This window comes from Brassica oleracea, chromosome C6 (genome assembly GCF_000695525.1).
Source record: "Brassica oleracea var. oleracea cultivar TO1000 chromosome C6, BOL, whole genome shotgun sequence".
Classification (NCBI taxonomy): Eukaryota; Viridiplantae; Streptophyta; class Magnoliopsida; order Brassicales; family Brassicaceae; genus Brassica; species Brassica oleracea.
Window position 1 is genome coordinate 26,736,695 of NC_027753.1, and position 6,007 is coordinate 26,742,701.

Genomic DNA, 6,007 nt, shown 5'->3' on the forward strand with positions numbered 1-6,007 from the left:
TTTTTTTTTTTTTTTTTTTTTTTGAGAAAGGGCTTATGTTAGGGATTTTTTAAACGGGCGGTCTTATGTTGATCTTCCTTTCACTATTTGTGGTTAGAAATATTATAATATCTAAGATAAGATAACTATACTGATTTATGGTTCATGCATGCTCGCTGATTTTGTTAATTATTTAGGGTTTTAATCTCAACCTTCGAGGTTGATTAGGGTTTTATGCGAATTTTTGTATAATTCTGTAAGTTCGTATTTTTTTTTTGACTGATCTAAGTTCGTATATTGTATACTCTTTATTGTCTCCACTTTATGTGTTATCTAGACACATTCTCCATTATGTCCCGGTTTCTTTGTTTACTGAGCGTGGGGACTTTTATGACTTTATCCAAGTTGTTAGTGAATTATTCAATATCACATAACGTGTTACTTCATGCACGTTCATATATAAGCAGCAATATATACAGTACTATATATTTTTATACTTAAACAAAAAGAAATATTCAATGATACGGTATATTTTTTCTATCAAAATTTTCTTTATGATTGCCAACTTGCATGAACTAACACGTCAAGAGGTGTTGTTTCAGTAATTACCAAGTACTAATTAGAGATTGGTGCTACGTGTGGGAAAATATAGCTTACGTTTTGTAAATCTTCCCATCTTTTAAAAATGTTAGTACTAGGTCCTTTGATAGACCAATAGTGTTTTTAACTCAACAAACCACTTTTACTAATTATGGTTATGATTATTCCTTATTTTTTTGTATTAAGTACAAAGCTTCAAAATAGAAAACAAAAACTATTATGTATTGATTATGATTATTCGTTATTTTGTTGTTTTAATGTTCTTTGTACCAAAAAGATGGAGTTACAAACTAAAATGTCATACTTTACATTACCCATAGAAAATTTTCTTACCTTACAAACTTACCCGTATTGATTATGATTATTTGTAATTAGCAATAAGTTTCATGTGTTTGATCTTCAATTTCGGTGGTCAAAGTGCAACATTTTCATAATACTAAAGAGATGAAAATTCAAAATTATTACTTTTTCTCTGACAAAATAAAATTACCACACTTCTTGAGTATATTTATATATTTCTCCAATGAGGAAGAAAACTAAAAAGGCACCGAAGCGTACCACGAAATTTGGTTACTGAACCCGTGTGAGTCTAGAAGAATAAAAGAAAGGACAAGAAAGCTGAAACTTACTCCATAAAAGATAAAAAAAGGATACTTGAGCCATTAGTGGGTACGGTAGAAATATATTGAGCGATCGAGAAACTATGGTTAGAAACTTAGAAATACGATAATATAAAAATATGATAATAACGAAGTGTTAACGTAACACGTATAACCGAACTTCTGTCCACTTGTAAAACCATATACAGTGAATCTTTATGTTATATTAAAATGCATTTAAAATCAATAGGAAAAACAAAGAAGCAGAGGGAAGGGGTCGATGTTTCGGACTACAAACCTTTTTTTTTCTTTTGTGCAATCGGACCACAAACTAAAACCCAGAAGATTGTAGTAACTAGTAATCAAACGTGGACTCTTTAGCTGTTTCAACTAACTCACATGCTTTCCTGATTATATCCTTGTTATCTTGAGATAAGTAAGTAGTCACGTTCCCATTTTTTGTGAGTTGATATCGTGAATCATTTTTCAGTTTAAAGCTAAAAGCCTAAAGGTTAGCAATGTAAGCAACAACAAGGTAAAATTCTCTAAATTATATAACAAGATAACTTTTAAACTTTTTGATAATTAAATACGTACAGCTCCAAGTTGCAGTGGTAGTAGCCCTTCCCTGCCCGAAAATTAAATTTACAAAATTTACTTCCTGCGGCTCAATAGCCCACAGAGTCTATATATTATACTGTTTCATTCGTATTATCTGATTCCATAAGTCATATACACAAAAAAATCCGGCTAGGTTTCAAAATCGTGTTAAAAGAGTTCAGAAATATATTTCTAACCTCCAAAATGCATGCCCGCACACGGTTACGTTCTGTCTAAAACAGTATAGTTAAAAAAAATAGTATAGTTTTGTTTGTATGTATAAATTTATTTATTACAAGTACAGCGTAGACAAGATTACAAAGCGAGAGACGAAAATAATGGCAAGCCGTGACGGGTTTGTTGTTTGTACAATATCAAAGAGCATGATCGATGAACAGTTACCAAAGCAGCAGCGTGTGGATGAGGCTTAAAAATAAGGACAGGTTACTGGTTATAAATTTTATAAATAAGGGATAAGAACTTAAAGGTGTCTGGTTCGTACAATGACAGTACTCGAACCCGTTACGGCTTCTCTAATTTATTATCTGCAACTAATCTAACAAATGCCCATGTTGTAAAAATCGGCCGCCTAGACGCTACACGTCACTTTTCCGCCTCGATTTATGCCAAATCGGTTTAAAAATTGGATATCCAATTTTTTCCGTCTAGACCGCCTAAATGACCACCTAACCGCCTAATCTATTTTTTTTTTTATTTTTTTATTTTACTTTTAATAATATTTTTGTTTGTTTTTTTAATCTAAAATTTTATAAATATCATTTATATTCATAATTTTGATGAAAATTACACTATATTAAGATTATATATTCTATTTGTGTGTTTTATACAATCTTAAACATGAAAATGTATTAATGTTATACACAATTAAAGATTAACATGTTTTATAACATAGTAAACCATCTAAAAATTCCGCCCCGCGTAATTTCCGATTAATCTCCGATTTTCTCTTTAGGCGCTAGGTCCAATCCGACCGTCCGACTAGCACCTAGCGCGTTCCCGAACAGGGACAAATGCACATGCCAGCCGTATATTTTGTTGGACTTTAATGGTATGTAAATTCGTCGTCATCGTCGAAATCCATTTCACGGCATTTTCTGTTTTCACCTACTTGAATAATATAATAATATAATATTATAATTTTAAAATTATACAAGAAAAGCACGAGCTTGTAATGTTTTGGGTTAATAAGGAAAATTGTTTATAAAGAGTTCAACTGGGGGATGACAGAATAAGGTTTCTAACGACTAAAAACTCCGTTGTCAAAAAAACAACAACTAAAAAGCTTTAAAACAAACTGCCAATCTCTTCTTAGAATGAAACCAAACTAACATGTTCCATCAACGAGATTGGTCACATGAAAACTGAAACTTATTTTTTTTTTTGAAAACTGAAACTTATTTATTATTTCAATTTTTGTAGAAACCATACTAGTTATGGATCCCACAATAGCGAGGTAGTTGGCGTAACCAGACCACATAACGGACCTTCATGTTTATTTTACAAGAAATAACCACACATCAATTTTGGCCAGTGTATACTACTTTGGGCCTTTGGCTGTTTCTTTTTCCTTTAATTATCTAAAATGGACGGACGACTAAAAAAGAGTTTACCCGTACGAAATGAATGTTATGGGAAGTACATTTTATCTAAAGAGAAATAAACAAACTTTCTGAAAAATATATAGTAAAACAAATAACAAAATCTTGCCTTAACTAGCCAAATACATAAAACTTATACCAACCAATTCTCCTAAAAAATTAAAAAATAAATGATTTCTTTTCTTTTGAAAATGATTTTAAACCATTTTCAGGTGGAGATGTTAGTTGAAGTGGCTGGAATAAGATATGATTTAATCGCCGCAATGAGTAATATGAGATATTGTAATCACATTTTTGTTTCCTACAAACACTAGGGTCATTTGATTGTGTGCAGATACTAAAGTTTACAAATCTGACTTGTAAAGCATAGACGCCAAATCTACCACAATCCCGTTGTAGTCTAGCTGGTCAGGATACTCGGCTCTCACCCAAGAGACCAGTCCCGGCAACGGAGTTTCCTTTTCGGGTTAGGTTTGGCGGACCTCAGCTTCACTATCAAGAAATATATATTGCTTTATTTCCCTTTTGAGATTGAATTACGGTTTAATACGGCCCACTTAAAAATCCCAGACCAAACTAAACTCCATGAAAGTGATCCTAAGAGTTTCTTTTTGTAAGCTGTTAAGAGTTAGTTGTATACCATTGGTTGTATATGTATAGACTACACACGAAAAGATGAAAAAATTGTATTTTATATGCAATCGAACTTGTTATTAATTGGGAGAGAGAAATGGTGGTCCAGTTCATCTCAGAGTGCAGATGAAACTGAAATTAGATACGTAAAAGGGAAAGTATAAACAACAGTACCGAATACTCCATAGACACAGCGTTGATGGCATCATTGCCTACGTAAGTTTTTCTTTTGTAATTTTGTACAAAGAAAGAAAGATGTTCATCGAAGGAGAAGACTTGCAGTGCTGATTGGTAGCTACTACCGCTAGTAGTGTTACCTAAGGGATCTCTTATTTTTCTTGGTTTATAATCACTTAATCATTAGTTGGTTAACCACTATTATCTCTTACTACTATATACTAATGGGGTATAGTAATTACAAATAATGATGTATTTTAACTATGTTTGTGTAATGTATAAGTGATGGATCTCAAAAGTCAATCTACTCAGAAATTAGAGTTAGCGTTTTGATAATGTATCTAAGAAGAAAATTAAGAAAAATATGCTGATTGATGATTTCGTATGGAAAATATATGATTTATTGATAATAGAAATATAGTACAGCTATGATACAAAGAGTATTTGAAAACAAAAGAGTATGATTTGATTGAAAGCTATAGTTTTTTTCTCCAAGAATTATAATCCCCTTCTTCTTGCCCTTTGTCTCTTTTTTATAGATGTATCTCAAGTGGATCGTAATAGCCACATGATCACCAGTCTTTATGAGTGTCAGTACTCTTTTAACCTTTGTTACATTGTGGTTTGAATAAGTAAGCTCGGCATATATATGACATCTTTTGAATTTGGGATGAGCCTATTATCTTTTGAGTCTTATTAGTGGCACTAGACCAAGCTTTCAGAACAGGTGAAATCCGGCTCCAACAATAAGTACTAATCCTAGTGACAACTAATAAACTCTAATCTTATATTGCAAAGAAAATTAAATGAACTAGAAATGGGAGATATCGCGTCTTTATAAGAAGCAGTTGTGACTTTAAATTATTTGCTGTAGAATTAGGGCCGTAGAATATTGTGATGTAGCTATATGATTTTTAGCTGTGAGTTAAAAAAAAACATAATTAGTAAATATTATTTATGTATTTTAAATTAAAAATTCAACCATGATTATTTTAAATAAAAAATCAAATTGATAAGTAATAATCAAATTTTATAAACTGGATAATTATTATTTTAGTATGAAATATCTATTATATAATTATGAAATAACTATTTTAGATAAATGAATACAGTTAGCAAAAATCATACATAAGCAAAAAAATCAAATTGATAAGTAATAATCAAATTTTATAAACTGGATAATTATTATTTTAGTATGAAATATCTATTATATAATTATGAAATAACTATTTTAGATATATGCCTATGAAATTTATAATTACACATCCATATATTTCCAATCAAGTGAAATATAAATGTAGACATGTATTATAAATATATATCATTATACTGATATTTTTAGAAAGAAAATATACATTTTTATAGGAAAGAGGAAAATCATCACCGAAAGCACTTGTAATAGTGATTTGGAAAATTTGCTCTCTAGAGCAATAAAATGAAAGAAACACTAGTTATGGCTGTGAGTTCTAAAACGTAAACTGAAGTTTGATTGTTGTGGTTTAAGTGCTGTAGATTGAATAAAAGCTGTGTACATCACTCACAGCCCTCCCCAATCATACGTCAACATGCATCCTTAAAAACACACATAATAAGTTGCCAAAAAATATAATTATGATGTTTTAATCTCTTCTTCATTTTTAGGACAAACAATTTATTCTTGGTAGGTCCAATCGTAGTTCTCAATGAGAATTTTACTTTATTTAAGGGGACAAAAATAAAGAAAGAACCAAAACGAAGAAGCTAATGTATCATGTCAAAGAAAACAAGTCTACTTACAAACTTCATGGAGTACCAAGAAAA